At 40.9% G+C, this 17,168-nt stretch overlaps 1 pseudogene; it reads right to left on the bottom strand.

Moving 5' to 3' along the window:
- Positions 1-2,913: 2,913 nt before the first annotated feature.
- Positions 2,914-3,031, bottom strand: LOC126204618 (5S ribosomal RNA; annotated as a pseudogene).
- Positions 3,032-17,168: the final 14,137 nt, after the last annotated feature.

The following is a 17,168-nucleotide window of genomic DNA, read 5'->3' on the forward strand; positions in this document are numbered from 1 at the left end:
CTCACTCTATCAGATGGACTGATTAATTAATTAAATCGGTACTCTCTGTATGGGGCAGTTTTTCCTTGCATCCTATTAGTGTGTACTAGAAGTGGTATATTTGGAGGGATTTGAAAACACAAGTGCCTGGTTTCCAAATCCTTATGAATGTTTTTCACTTGTCTTCTATTTGTGTGATAGGAAGTCCCTTTCATTGGAGGTAGCTGAAAATTTCTAATTTCAGCTCAATTGCATGCTATGTCCTTAAACAATCCGCAGAGGGGTTGGATTGATGTGTGTGCTTGCAGTACCACTGCTGGAAACAATAAATTTACGAAACGGGAATTTGACATTGTGACTGGAAGTGATGATGTATAAAATCATAGTTGGAATTTCAGGTTTCGGAGTGAATTTATACTGTAACGGTTGTGGAATTCCCGACCACTACAAGTCTCCTAAGTGTATTTTACAAAGCACTATAGAATTCCTAAGTTTGTTCTCTCAGCTATACCAGGATGATGAATGAGAAGGGAAAGGTCTACCTGTGATAGAATAGTAACAACAACAAATACTACTACAAGACTTAGTGCACTGCAATGTACTGAGAAGAACTGAACAAAAATCCTAGTAGTTGTCATGGATAGATGCTTGAGAATACAGAAAACACTCTTACATACTGCCCACTCACCTCCCAGACATCCACGTGCAGCACTACTGTCCTCTCATATACTGCCAGCACCATCGCTCAGAGGCCCAAGAAAACTGCTGCAGTGACCTGAGCCACAGTCATAGAGCATGTGTGTCTGCCAGAGTGCACCACCCCTTGGCCATGGAGGGCATCCGGGATTGAATTGAGTGATAGGAAATTAGATGTTATCAATACGTCCAGTGCCAACCCTGATCGATATTGAATCACTCAATTTTCCACGGAGAATACATGCAACACATGCGATCACAGAGACAGCCAACGCAAACTGGGCATTAGTTTAATATTCAGCTATCCAGAGGGCGCCGCAAAGGCCACTGCCAGGACTTGTGCAAGAACCAATTATTCAGCCAACCACAATTTTTCTTTGTTGCTGCCATTTGGGAAAAGCCGGAACTGTCAATTCGTTCCAGTCACTGGCTATCTCTGCCACGCACTATGATGCCCAGTAGAGAGGTAATAGGAAACCAGCCACATATGTATCACTGTAATTACAATGAAATATTACGACCGCAGCCCAAATCTGGTGACATTTCACAATGATCGAAGTACTGGAAATCCCTACTCGTGATTGCTGTGGCTCTGTGACGAATCTCACATTGAAATATCAATATCTATATCCTCATAATGACTGATCATAATTTTCTGTGTAAAATCTTTCAACCCCTTTATGGCTACCGATACACTGAAATCGCAGTTTTCTGTGTCAAATCCTTATCTCCCTTACGACTGGACATAATCATTTTCTTTGCACACGTCAGAACACAGACCACAGTAACTTTACATCCCAACACATACTTTATAAGCCTCCTGATCACAGCAAATCTATCCCCTACTAAGTATAATGCTTCACCAATATCTGAATGCTGTGGTACCAGTGTGTCTTAGGAAGAACCAGCTATTAAAAACATGAACGCAATGACTATGTTACTGCCACCCTGCATAAAAAGCGGTTCTACATGCACGCACAAGTACCGAAAACGATATACAATTTAAAAACTAATCATACTTTGTAAATCGAGATATGGTACTGCTTATGAATGAAGAGGTCTTCTACATAAATACTGCGTCGTTGAATATATACGGTGATGACAGGGGTGTGCGAGAGTGCAGACGCACGTCGCCAGTTGTGTAAGCTCGTAATAATATCACCCTTCTCACTGAATTTAGTAAGGTATTCGGTTAAGGAACATGGTATCAAGCTGATATTTGCAACTCCCTCGTACCACTGATAGATATTTCCCACACTACTTGCAACGCATTCTATCTCGATGCATTGTGGACAGTGTAACAGAGGTTCTGCAATATATCCGTGGGGTTATAGGCGAGGAAAGATGATGGCTGTTTGAGAAAGATCACGGACAGTAGATGTTATAATCCATGAGGAGTCACTTTAAAAATGCAATGCTAGTTTAAGTCATAAGAAACATACAAAATCCTATGACTAATACACTGTCTTTTCAGATCAATAGCGTTACGCTTTCTGGTAGAAATTCTGTCTGTGATTTGGAATCAAGTCTCTCCATTTAACCTCACAATTGCATTGGATTCTGTGGAGATGTTTGTTAATGATTACAGCCACTGGCGAATCATATTTGTGGCTCTCTCATATCTCGAAACGAGTCACCTTTTTCGAAACTACCTGTTAAGGTCCCTATACAGCAAAACTCCAACATTCTTTTGACAATTACTATGCATCTTGTAACTGTTCGTCAAACTCTCCCCTGCTCTCCCTGCAGTTTTGTCCATGTGATGTTACCAATTTAAGTCGGAACTGAACAGAGTCAGAGAGAGCTATATGTACCACCTTCTCCATCTCGTGGAGAAACAGGGTGAGCTGAGTTAACGTGTCAGGATCGTGTTTTGACCACTCAGTGGAAGCATGTACAGAGTGTAAGGCGAGCGCCAAACGAAGCTTTCTCCTGACACACGAGGTGATAAGAAAAGGCAGTACAAGCAGTTACAGTGGTGTTTCTTATTGGCAAAATTAGAAAGACTTCGCATCATATGGTAAATGGAAAAAAAAGCACTCCGTCATCAGGCCACATGTGGCCCATCGGGACCATCCGACTGCCGTGTCATCCTCAGATGAGGATGCAGATAGGAGGGGCGTGTGGTCAGCACACTGCTCTCGCGGTCGTTGCGATGGTTTTCTTTGACCAGAGCCGCTACTATTCGGTCGAGTAGCTCCTCAATTAGCATCACGAGGCTGAGTGCACCCCGAAAAATGGCAACAGCACATGGCGGCCCGGATGGTCACCCATCCAAGTGCCGGTCACGCCCGACAGCGCTTAACTTCGGTGATCTGACGGGAACCGGCGTATCCACTGCGGCAAGGCCGTTGCCACGTCGTATATGGAAGAAGGATGAGAATTTTGCTACTGCATTGTGGTGCGTTTATAAACTACATACTGGTACTGCAGCCTGAAGGAGATCTGCATCTCTCAGGGTGCACTCACGTCTGTCACGTAAATGTTTGTGTCGGAAAGTAAACCGATTTTGTAACGTATTACAGGTTCCTAATCAGCGAAATATTTAGTCTCATCTTTGCACTTTTGTAGTTCAGTTTTTGAATCTGTGCCTGTTAACAGTCTTTGGTATGTATAGGGACTGTGATGGCTGCGTGTGGATGTGAGCCGAGTTGGTGACATTTCATGCTCTACTCCAGGCTGTGATAGCTTCAGTTACACAGCTTAAAGTTGCAGTGAGTGGGCATCACTCTTGTGGACTGTCCATGCAGATCCAACAGACATCCATCATGTCTGAGCCGGCTGATCGATCCGCACTGGTGCCCAGCCCAGTTACTGCTCACACTGAGGTTGACTACTCATCCATGGTCGAGTGGGAGGTCGTCTTGGAACGTGACAGGCTGTGAAAAACGTCCCAGGGGCCACATGTAAGGCATACCTGATTAGTCTAACAAACAAGTTCCAGGCACTGTCTGTGATTGACGCTGTCTCTCAGGGAGGAGACTCTCTCTCTGGGCCGGCCGGAGTGGCCGTGCGGTTCTAGGCACTACAGTCTGGAGCCGCGTGACCGCTACGTCGCAGGTTCGAATCCTGCATCGGGCATGGATGTGTGTGATGTCCTTAGGTAGTTAGGTTTAAGTAGTTCTAAGTTCTAGGAGACTGATGACCACAGATGTTAAGTCCCATAGTGCTCAGAGCCATTTGAAGCCATCTCTCTCTGGTTTCAAGCAGCTAACAGAAGTGGTAAAGGCTGCCAGTCTTGCTTGTGAGACGAAAGCAGAGCTCACCATTTGCATCATAGTCGAAAGGACCGGTTGCAGATCTTTGGTACAAGGCCGAAATTTGGAAATTTGTTTTTAAGATCTTATGGGTCCAAACTGCTCAGGTCAACAGTCCCGAAGCTTACACACTACTTAATCTAACTGAAACTCACTTACGCTAAGGACATCACACACACCCATGCCCAAGGGAGGACTCAAACCTCCAACAGGGGAGCCGCGCGGACCGTGACAAGGAGCCCCAAACCGCGCGGCTACCCCGCGCGGCTTACAGGGCCGAGTGGAGAGTCAGAATCAGGGGCTCAGATGGTTCTGCGACCGTGTAAGTTGCAGAATCCTTACTTGCGCCATAGTATGGTGGGGTTCCGTGTTTTACTGAATGGGTCAGGAGTCCACTACACGCAGGAGGCAGCCACACAGGTAGCAAGGGGTGTGTGGCGTTGATTGGGCGGTTTTTTATGTTAGAGGGTCTCGGGGAAACACAAAATGAGCTTTAGTCTGAAAGGATACAAGTCGAACATAGAAAGAACGTAGATACAGGAAACGTCGGTATAACAGTTGTAAATTGTTATAGCTGTGTTGGGAAAGTACCAGAGCTCCAAGCGCTAATAGAAAGCAATGTTGCTCAAATCGTTACAGGCACTGAAAGCTGGTTAAAGCCAGAGATAAGTTCGGCCAAAGATTTTGCGAAGAACTTAACGGTGTTCCGAAAGGAGAGACTAAACACAGTTGTCGGTGGTGTGTTTATTGCTATTAGAAGTAGCTTATCTTGTAGCGAAAATGCAGCAGATAATTCCTGTGAGTTAGTATGGGCAGATATCGTTCTTGACAACCGGACTAAAATAGCAATTGGATCCTTTTACCGACTTCCGAACTCAGATGACACAATTGCTGAAAGGTTCCAAGAATAATTAACCCTCAATATAATGGCGAAAATGCATGCTTAAATCCGGAGGTACGTATAAAACATCATCCGAATTTGTGCTAAAAGCATTCTCTGAGAACTATTTCGAGCAGTTAGTTCATGAGCCCTCGCTAATAGTAAATGGTTGTGAAAACACACTTGACCTCTTAACAACAAATAATCGTGAGCTAATAACGAGCATCAATAGGGACACAGGGATTAGTCGTAGCGAGATTGAATATTGTAACCCCCAAACCCTCCAAAAATAAACGAAATATATACCTATTCAAAACAGCAAATAAAAATTCACTAGACGCCTTCCTGAGAGACAATATCCACTCCTTCCAAATTAACAATGTAAGTGTAGACCAGATGTGGCTTTAATTCAAAGTAATAGTATCGACAGCAATTGAGACATTTATACCAAATAAATTAACAAACGGCGGAGCTGATCCCCCTTGATACACAAAACGGTTCGGAACACTCTAGCAGAAATAACGAAAACAGCATGCCAAATTTAAACGAACGCAGAATTTGTAAGATCCGCGATCTTTTACAGAAGCTCGAAATGTAGCGCGGACCATCATTGCGAGATGCTTATACTTGTTTTCACAAGGAAACTTTATCTCGAAACCTGACAGAAAACCCTAAGTGTTTCTGGTCGTACTTAAAGTATGCTATTGGCAAGACACAGTCAGCCTTCTCTGCGCGATAACAATGGAGATACTATCGACGACTGTGCTGCGAAAGCAGAATTACTAAATATAACCTTTCGAGATTCCTTCACAAAAGAAGACGAAGTAAATATTCCAGAATTCGAATCAAAAATAGCTGCCAGCATGAGTAACTTAGAAGTTGGTATCCTTGGAGTACTGAAGCAATAAGAGCAAGTCTTCAGGTCTAAACTCTATACCAATTAGGTTCCTTTCAGAGTATGCTGATGCAATAGTTCCATACTTAACAATCATATACAACCGTTTGCTCGACGAAAGATCCGTACCCTAAGACTGGAAATTTGCACAGGTCACACCAACATTCAAAAAAGATAGTAGGAGTAATCCACTAAATTGCAGGCCCTTATCATTAACGTCAATAGACAGCATGACTTTGGAGCGTATTTCATGTTCGACCATTATGAATTATTTCGAACAGAACGGTCTATTGACACACAGTCAACACGGAATTAGAAAATTGTTCTTGCCAAACACAACTAGCTCTTTACACACACGAAGTGTTGAGCGTTATTGACAAGGGATTTGAAATTGATCCTGTATTTCTAATTTTCCAAAAGGCTTTTGACACTACAAGCGCCTTGTAGTGAAGTTGTATGCGTATGGAATATCGTCTCAGTTATGTGACTGAACTCGTAATTTCCTGTCAGAGAGGTCACAATTTGTAGTAATTGGTGGAAAGTCATCAAATAAAACAGAAGTGACTTCTGCCTTTCCCAAAGGTAGTGTTATAGGCCTTCTGCTGTTCCTTATCTATGCAAGAAATTTAGGGGGGAACTGAGCAGCCTTCTTAGGTTGTTTGCAGATGATGCTGTCGTTTATTGTCTACTAAATTCATCAGAAGAGCAAAACAAATTGCAAAACGATTTAGAAAAGATAACTGAATGGTGCGAAAATTGGCAATTGACGCTAAATAATGAAAAATGTGACATCATCCATGTGGTTGCTAAAAGGTTACACGATAATGTGAAGGCTGTAAATTCTACTAAATACCTAGGAATTACAATTACAAACAACTTAAATTGGAAGGAACACATAGAAAATGTTGTGAGGAAGGCAAACCAAAGACTGTGTTTTATTGGCAGAACACTTAGAAAATGTAACAGACCTACTAAAGAAACTGCCTACACTATTCTTGTCCATCCTCTTTTGGAGTACTGCTGACTGGTCTGAGATCCTTACCAGATAGGATTAATTGAGTACATCGAGAAAGTTCAACAAGAGCAGCACGTTTTGTATTATCGCGAAGTAGGGGAGAGAGTCTCACAGACATGATTCAGGATATGGGATGGTCACCATTAAAACAAAGGCATTTTTCGCTGGAGCGGAATATTCTCACGAGGTTTTAATCATCAGCTTTCTCCTCCAAATACAAACATATTTTGTTGACACCAACCTATATAGGGAGGAAAAAAATGGTTCAAATGGCTCTGAGCACTATGGGACTTAAATTCTGAGGTCATCTGTCCCCTAGAACTTAAGAACTACTTAAACCTAACTAACCTAAGGACATCACACACATCCATGCCCGAGGCAGGATTCGAACCTGCGACGTAGCGGTCGCGCGGTTCCAGACTGTAGCGCCTAGAACCGCTCGGCCACCCCGGCGGGATAGGGAGAAAACACCATCACAAAAAAATTAGAGAAATCAGAGCTCGCACGGAGAGATACAGATGTTTATTTATCCGCACGCTGTTCGAGAGTGGAATAATAGATAATTATTGTGACGGTGGCTCGATGATCCGTCTGCCAGGCACTTGAGTGTGATTAGTAGAGTATCCATGCAGATGTAGATGTAGGTGTACAAGCAGGAGGGTACTATATCCGCTACATTCGATGTCTCGTGGAGGAACAGTGTGAGCCGAGTTCCAGATAATCAATACATTTCGATATTTTGCTTTTGCAAAGAGTATATAACACATGTTCCAGACTTGTACTGGCCGATGCTGGTAATATAGACTGATATTCTCGTTCCAATACTGTAACTGCCGTTCTGCAAAGACTGTTCTGTACCAGTCTTACTTACGTTACGTATCCAGTTACATACAATTTGTTTGTATGCAGAAGAGTTTAGCACTCTTTACTGGTGTATAGCAGAAACGAGCCTAATACATTTCAGAGTATTGTGGTGATATAACAGACGAATAATAATAAGAAGACATGTATGATTTACGCATAACGTAGCTCCAGAGTGATGGAGTTTGAAACATTTTACGCAAATCTCTTGTGCTATCAATTGTGTGTAATCGTTGTAGTGTTTGGATTCCATAACAAAAAGCTACTGGGAGGAGAGAAATGATGGTAGAACATAAACACACACCCCTAAGGCTACACAGTTCTACACTTAAACATGCTGTAATTTTTAAAGCATTGTGGTTTCGGATGTATTACTCGTTTAGAATGAAATGCTGTTAATCCTCCAATGCAGGAAATATATTTGCAACATATAACGCACGTTGACCCTGCAAGTGTTCTATCTCACTCACTAAGGTGAAACTTTAAGATGATAAAATTGCTACCTTGTACATCAAAGAAAAAGAAGCATAGATTCTTTGCGGCTCATGCACTATATAGTTTTCCAGAAGTGTCCAATTATGGTTCCGAAATTATGCTAACCTTGCGTCAGCAACGGAAAATGCACGAAACAACGACATGTTATGAGTAAATAGACAAACGCCCAGCAGCGGTGTTTGACGCGTGAAATTATACGCCGTGTGCTCTAACTCAGTAAACAGAACACAGTCTCTTCCACAGACGACATCTGTCAAGCAAATTACAGTACCTCACAAACCCCAGTCACTAAATTAGAATCACTACAGCTATGAAACTGAAGACTCGATTTATATCCGGTAAGTGGCAGGGGAATGGAGTACTTCGCATACACCATCGTTCGTCTAGAGGATGGTGTCAAAATAGGTTTTCCACCGGTTTGATAAACATGATTCACCACACTTGCTTTGGGAGTCCTGTGCTGACTGCGGTGTGGAGAGGTTTGCTGTTACCGAATGCAGGTAGATAGCGCTCTAAGTCACACACAGAACACGCAATTATATATGAGTCAAGCGCACGTTATACCACACAACTGATAAATCCCGAGAGAACAACGGGAAAAATGGTTAAATGTGAGATATACGACCTTCTGCATCTCCCTCTCCCTAAAATGCATCATCAGTTTACCATTAAATCATACCTCGTTACAATACCTCTCAAGCGATTACTCCATCCACTTTCTATCATCCTTTAATGCAGATCGATGTTAGTTTAAAGCCAAATGGTTCTCGTTTCCAGGAAAGCATGAAAGACAGCAGTCAGCGTGCATGTATCCCTATTACCTCAATAGACATAAAGCAGATTGTTGTGAAAAACCTTGCAACAATTGTTCTGTAAGGTATTTGTTAGCTGACACTGCATGGTTGTGATTGGTAAAGAGTTTAGAGAAGCACATTGTAGATACTGTTTGGGTTAAAAACATGTAAAGAGTCTTGCGCAGGGTCAAACTGCGATCTGTTCTGTACTTGTATATTGCAGCCCCTCTCTCCCCCCACAAGCTGATAATACAATGCTCTTTATGTAAGGAAACTTTATAAAAACCCATAATGTGGTCGCCGATAAGTTTCGGGTCACACCTGGGCTTGTGATCTGACGTATGTAAATACATTACTCTGCATTTGGTGGTCATTCACGTTGAACATTCTATTCCGGCCGTCCATGAAAAATGACAGTGTCCTTGGTTCCTGGTACTTCCATTTCAATTTTTTTTTCGTATTTCTCTTGTTGTCACATACTAGTTACTATGTACAAGAATTTCCCTCCACCAAGCAGACATACAAGTACTCTCTCATTCTCCCTCAACTTCCCTGTATTTTGGCTTATTTTTCCGCAATTTATACATATTTTCTGTCAATTTTTGAAGTTTTGGCAATTATCTCACTTTTGCACATGTAATCATGACATCACTTCTGGCCACATATTCTAAAATTGCTTGTAAATATAGTACATCTGCCAACACCTAGCACAACTGCTCTATTTTTCTGTGTGTTTGTGTGTGCCTGTATCAGTTTCACTCGGAAACTACCACCATTGAATCCACCTTGAGACACCGCCCCAGACATATAGAGATTGGATTCACCTTCAAACCGTATCCCAGCCATGATATGTGGTGGATCCACCTCCGAACCATGTGTCGTCCATAACACATGTTGTATCCACATTCGAACACCATCCCAGCTGTAACACGTGGTGGATCCATCCTTGACTGCTATCCTTGACGTAACGAGTGATGGATTCACCTAAGAGCTCTATCCTGAACCTATCCTTTGCCATGGTGGCCCCCACATGAAACCAATACAGGCACATAGTCACATACAGAAAAATGGTGCAGTTGCGCTAGATGTTGACAGCTGTACTACATTTACAAGCAATTTTAGAATACGTATCAAGAAGAGATGCCATGATCACATGAGTAGAAGAGAGATAAAATAGGTAAAATTACAAAAATTGAAGGAAAATACATATAAATTGAGGGAAAGCGCGTCAAAATCTGGAGAAATTGAGGGAGAATGAGGAAGTACTTACATGACTGATTAGTACTGGAAAATTCTTGTACGTGGAAACTAGTATGTGACAGCAAGAGGATTACGAGAACAAGTCGTCATGAAAGCACTGGGAGCCAGGGAAACTGTCATTTTTTATGGACGGTGATAAGACGGCCAGAATAGAGTGTTCAACGTGGATGTAGAGTAAAGAATTTTCGTATGTCAGATTACAAGTCCAGGTGTAGCCCCAAACTTATCGGCGGCCACCTTGTAGATTTTTATGAAGTATCCTTAGATATAGAACATTGTATCACGAGTTTGGGAGGCTGCAATATATAAGTACAGAACAGATCGCAGTTTGAACCTGTGCAAGACTCTTTACATGTTTTAAACCCAAACAAACTGTATCTACAGTGTGCTTCTCTATACTCTATACCAATCATAACCATGCAGTGTCAGCTAACAAATACCTCACAAAACAATTGCCGCAAGGTGTTTCATAATATTCTGCTTTATGTCTATTGAGGTAATAGGGATACATGCAAGTTGACTGCTGTCTTTCACGCTTTTCTGGAAAAGAGAACCATCTGCCTTTAAATTGGCATGGATCTGCGTTAAAGGATAACAGAAAGTGGATCGAGTAACCGGTTGAGAGCGGTTGTAACGAGGTACGATTTAATTGTAGACTGCTGTTGCATTTTAGGGAGTGGGAGTTGTGGCAGGTTATATATCTCACATTTAACCATTTTTGCCGTGATGTATCAGTTGTGTGGTATAACTTGTGTTTGACTGGTATAGAATTGCGTGTTATTAGAGCGCTATCTACCTGCAGTCGGTAATAGCAAACCTACCCACACCGCAGTCAGCACAGGACTTCCAACGCAAGAGTGAAGAATCATGTCTGTCGAACCGGTGGAAAACCTATTTTGACACCGTCCTCTAGACTATCTATGGTGTATGCGAAGTAATACATTCCCCTGCCACATTCTGGACATAAATCGAGTCTTCAGTTTCATAACTGTAGTGATTCTAAGTTAGTGACAAGGATTTGTGATGCACTGCAAAGTCTGTGTACACATTTACTTGACAGATGCCGTGTGTGGAAGAGACTGTGTTCTGTACACAGAGTTAGAGCACACCGCAAGCTTTGGATGTCCAAATTTATCCCACGAATGTCAGAATACTTCCCGACTCCATCCACAAAGCGGGAAACGGCAAATCGTAATGAAATCTTACCGATTTTACTAAGTGTTTTGGCTAAGGAAAACGTAGTTTTTGCACCTCCTCTCTGCTAACTGCTATTTCCTACACTAAGAAACACTATTTGTGTCATGTGATGTAGGCTGTGTAACACGGTTCGAAAAATATCCACATGTATATGACTCTCGCAAAGTGGTTTAGCAATGACACAGAAATTGAGAACCATGCTGCAATGTCATTGGCTGATAGCATCACATGGTCGATGCGATGCGCCGTTTTGTTGAACTCGTTAAGATTGGTGGTTTGGACCTTCTGTACTGCAATAAAATGCTTTGAAATTACGGAAGTACGTAAAACTGATGAAAATAAGAGAAAAATGTGGATCGATGTGGGTAGTTACATGCTCGCTTGGGTATACGAAAATCGTTCCATTCAATCACCAGTGGGATTGACAACTCATCATGCACACTATCTGTACTATATGGGCTTATGTCCTGCAGAATACCCCCTTCTTCCCCATTGATTATGAACTGTAAGTCATAAAAATGAAAGACGCAGTGTCCACAGATTTGAAGGTCAGGATGACTACCACCTAGTACACCGAAATAGCGATCATATACCTGGATGAAATATGCACTACCAATATGAGGAATCAGTGCTCAAAGTCTCTTCGAAGAACGGAACAGAGAGACACCTGCTACTCCGTCACTGTGGAGAATGAGGTTTCTGAAAGGCTCCAAAATGCTGTAAACTCTTCCAGTTTCCATATGTTGCGATGTCCTCCACATTTTTGCCAATACGAAACACCGCCTCTGTCTTTTATTCAAAACATCCTGTCTGTTGTGGGAGTTTCCTCTGAGATCCAATGGACTGAAAGGTGTTAATGCCAGTCTAGCACTTGACACAGATCTCAAAGTCGCAAAGTCATGGGAGAAAAAAAATGTGTGGCGGTGTACAAATATGTAGTCATACACTGTATGAATTTATTAAAGCAGAAAAACAATGTAACAAACTGCTTATGAAAGAATAACACACGAACCTTCTCTTGTGACTGATTGTCCTTGGGGCATGGTCGATCTATAGTAGAGGTGACAAAACTCTACACTGGTCTGCACAAGCGACTCCGATCACTAGCCTCCCGCTTCAATGGACCAATACGTGTATATTTCATAGGATCATCACATATGCTCGATGTCAACAGGCAGATGGTACTTTTTTCGATAAATCGGAAGAGAGAGACACAGTAATATCTGATCGACTTTTTTACCAGGTGATGTTAGCAAAGTTTGTATAGTTAATTGGTTTACTCCAATGGATGTTATAAAAAAGCGAGGAGGGGTAGAAAAAGAGAGAAAGAGACTGTGGTGTCAGAAAAGTCTCTGAGAACATTACGCTATCAACACAGTAGTCACAGGAATAGGCTGAACATGATATTTGCAGACTGCTATTCGATATCACTGAATTACAGGCGTTATGCTTCTGAATTTCATGTGACACTCCGCGTGTACTCTCCATGAATGTGAATTTCAATCTGTACTTTAGCATGCTATTTTTCTCGCTGTGTTCCCTCTACCTAGTCAGTGAAATGTGCAGCAATAGATAGCTTTCTAACTAAGGGGACAGTTATGTTTAAACGCGATGGGATTTCGAGAGAATTAGCAGGAGTCTGTGACTTGCTAGGGAACGTCTCTTAATCGTGGAAATCATGTGGATTCAAATGCTATATATCGAAGATGGAATATTCGTGAGAACATGGCAGGTAAGCAATATTCTGACGAAAGGGAAATTGAGATGTGAGCTCTATAACTCTTCTAAGTGTTGTGGGCAAATATATTACAACCTCTCACACCCGTCTCGCGAAGTGACTGTAATGAGAAAATTTGGAGCTAATATGAAGATTTTCACCGGAGAAAATCGGTAGCATAAGCTATGTCTTTTGTGTACTCAATAAATAAGAAACAGCTTTCTTCTGTGAGTTTTGTGTGCCTGTAAATGGATGGAGTGACATCTTAATAGGTAGAATAAATTTACATTTACATCTCTATGTTTACTGCTCCAGCCATTGTATGATGTGAGGCAGAGGATACCCTGTTCCACTACTGTTCATTCCCTTTCCTGTTCCAGAAGAAAACAGAGCGAGGGAAAAAGAATATCTGTATGCCTCTGTATGAGCGCTAATTTCACGTATCTTATCTCCGTGGCCCTTATGCGAAATGTTCAATTCTGCCGCGATCAGTTTCAAATGTCGGTTCTCAATATTGGTCCTCGAAAGGAACATCATCTTCACTCCAAGGATTCCAATTTGATCTACCTGGCGAGTATAATCCGACTACTGGAAAATAATTACTCGCCATGCATAGTGCCTCTTATGATCAATTACATTAATTACCCGATCAATTTGACGTTAATGACATGCCATGAGTGGAGGGAGAGCCACTGATATGATTCGGGAGCTGGATTGGTTATTAAGTTTTTTCATTGCGGTGATACCTTTTAACGAAATTTCGATCTCCCACCTACACAGGGAGAGGTGAGCTTCGTAATGAAATCAGCTGTGTTAGCGAATTTAACAAGTGATACGTAGTATAAACCTGATAATCACAACTTCTCTATGCTGTTGCTTTAAGACACTTTATGTATGACGAAGCAGTTGGGTACTTTAACGGTGTTCAAAAGTGAGGAAGCATTCTGTGCCAGGTAGTTCTTAGCACTCTATCATGAGCCAAAGATAGTTTAATATTCTAATCCTTTAATGCAGGATGTAACAGACACTAAACTGATTAGAACAGTTTTTTTTTTACCTGATGAGGGAATACTTAGAGGAAATGTAGCCTATGCCCTACTGTTACAGGATTTTCACATGTAACGATACTTGAGCGATGTGAAAACGTGTGTATGAACTAATTTCTTCTGTCTTCGAAAATAACTCGCATGAAAGGGAGAAATCTACATTTCGCTTGAGCATTTCGAGGTGTAAGGTCAACAACATCCCTGTCTCGGATCGGTAGAGTGGATTTTTTTAAACTGGGGAGAATCTATGTTGGGATGGAATTGCAATTAGAACTATATGACCAAGCCATGCCTGCTTGTCTCGCAGAGCACTGCAGCTGGCGGCGTTAGTGACATGACGCTTCGATCGATCAGAAGTCGTGGGTTAGGTTGGCCTGTGATGGGTGGTTAGTTACAAAGCATGCTCCTACCTGTTGGCTCTTCCCCATGGCCGTCCCTGCCGTGGATGACTGACTAGTGAAGTGACCAGTATGTTGGGTGCGAGGCAACAGAAGCGAACGTGAGTGTTGCATGGGAAGGTTTAATATGATGGGGGTGCGTACTGGATGATTGTTCCTCCCATGTAAACTGACCGGTTGACTGCTTGGTGCCAGCTCTCTGACCCAGAGCGTGAGCGTGGCCACAGCTCCCAACGGTCAGCAGATGGTGAGCTCTTCACGATTGCAAGTGTATGTGATCCCGCAGGATTTTTTCGCCAGCCGTGTGTAGTGGAAACATTATGGGTACCTGTATTGTCAAACATTGGTGCATAAAAGACCTCAGATATATTTAGTGCTATGATCTATTTTTGGCAGAAATTTAATTATTTGGTATTCAAAATGTTTGTGTGTGATTCTCAAACATTGAAAATACGTTTTTATTATGAATAAGTATCACCCATACTAAAAAACAGCAAATAAATAGTTCAGCAGGCAGTATCTCCAAATCTAATAACATTATACCTAACTATACTGCTAGGATTATGTTTCTTAACATACAGGGCTTATTAGATAAAACGGATGCATTGCATGTTCTGATCGAGGAAAAGCACTAGAAGTCCTTGGCTTAGCTGAACATTGGATGAACCCTGATGGCATCAACTTGACAGGCATTCCAGATTTTAAAGTAGCCTCTTACTTTTGCCGTAAAGATAAGAAACGAGGTGGCTGTGCCATTTCAATTAAGAACCATCTTTTTTTGAGCCACTACCTAGTGTAACAAATTTATCTGTGGAGGAAACTTTTGAAATATCTGCCTGTTACATTGTGACTTATGGAACAGCCTTTATCTGTATTTACAGAAACCTGGTATTGGAAAATAAGAGAGAATTTTTCGAAAGGTTGGACATCTTATGAAACACATTGTTTTTAATGAAAGTTAATGTAATTCTAATGGCTGATTTTAATATTAATTTCAACTCCAGTACTTCTGACAACTTGGAAATAAATAGCTTAGTTAAAAGCTATAGGATGAATATCATGCTGAAGAATGTAATCACCAGACCTGGTAGTGTAAACATGGGTACTTGTATAGACAATATTGTTACAACTTTTCATTCTTCAAAATACGATACAAATGTGATTGACACACTTCTTGCTGATCATCATGGAATTATTATTCATGTAAACATAGATGCAATGATTTTTAATGTCACCAAGCCTTCTGTGATTTATAAGACACAACGTACAATTACTGACTGTAATATATCTGTTTTTCTAAAATGTCTCAGAGAAATTAATTGGTTGTGTGTATATGGTAACACTGGAGCAGAAAACCAGTTCAACAACTTTCTTGAGTTATTCATGTGGGCAGTTAACATCGGCATGCCACTAAAGAACAAATGTGTTAAAATGAGGAGGGTATCGACTATCAATAAAAATAAGTGGTACACACAGGAACTATGAAAACTTAAAGATCAATGCAGAAATTTCTACTAGCTAGCAAAGAATTCATCTTGTCTGCATGCCAAGATAAGATATAAAGAATGCAAATATCAGTACAGAATGGGTATTAAGAAAGCTAAATTAGAATATAATTGCAAGCTGGTTGCACAAGCTATTAATAAACCAAAAGAAATGTGGAAAATCATTAATGAGAATCTAGCATCGGGTAGCAAAGAATTTGTATCTAGATCCAAAATTAGTGCTGATAGTTTTAATAATTATTTTGTAAACAGTGTAGATAGTGTAGTTACTAAGATACCTGATAGTAAACATGAACCTAGCTACTGTTTTGATGTTGCCTACAAAATCCAAAATGCTATGGAAAATGTGTTTTATTTTGAACACATTCGTGTAGAAGATGTACACTCTGTCATTCATTCTCTTAGCAAAAGTGATTCACTGGATATTTACAATATCAGCTCTAAAATACTGCAACTTAGTAGTCATAATATAGCAGAGGTTCTCTGTCACATCATAAATTACTGCTTTGATGAAAGTTGTTTCCCTGAAAAATTAAAAGTAGCTAAAGTAATCCCAGTCCACAGAAAAGGTGACAATAATTTGCCTAGCTATTATAGGCCAGTTTCTCTTGTACCACTTTTATCCAAGGTCATTGAGAAACTAGTGAGTATTCAAATAATCAATTTTCTATATTCTCATCAATTACTTTCAAATAGCCAGTTTGGGTTTAGGAAAAATCTGTCAACATGTGATGGTGTTATGAGCTACTTATGCAACTGTCTTGAAGCAAAAGAAGAAAAATTTATTGTAAGTAAAAAGTTTTTTGATTTATCAAAAGCATTTGACACTGTGTGCCACAACACTCTGCTGATGAAATTAAGAACTGTAGGTTTCTCAGTCTCTGCTGTTAACATTATTTGGTCATACTTATCTAATAGATGTCAAACTGTTTACTTCAATAACCAATATTCTAGTTTCTAATCTGTTAACCATGGTGTTCCTCAAGGGTCAATCTTGGGCCCTCTCTTGTTCATATTATATATGAATGACCTGCCTAGAAATGTAACAGATGATACTACAAACTGTTACTTGTATGCAGATGATATCAGTTTAAGTGTTACAGTGCCTACGAACAATAACATAAGTAACTCTACCTCGTCAAGGTAGATATAATTTCTGACTGGTGCAAAGCC

Source organism: Schistocerca nitens, chromosome 9 (assembly GCF_023898315.1).
Source record: "Schistocerca nitens isolate TAMUIC-IGC-003100 chromosome 9, iqSchNite1.1, whole genome shotgun sequence".
NCBI lineage: Eukaryota > Metazoa > Arthropoda > Insecta > Orthoptera > Acrididae > Schistocerca > Schistocerca nitens.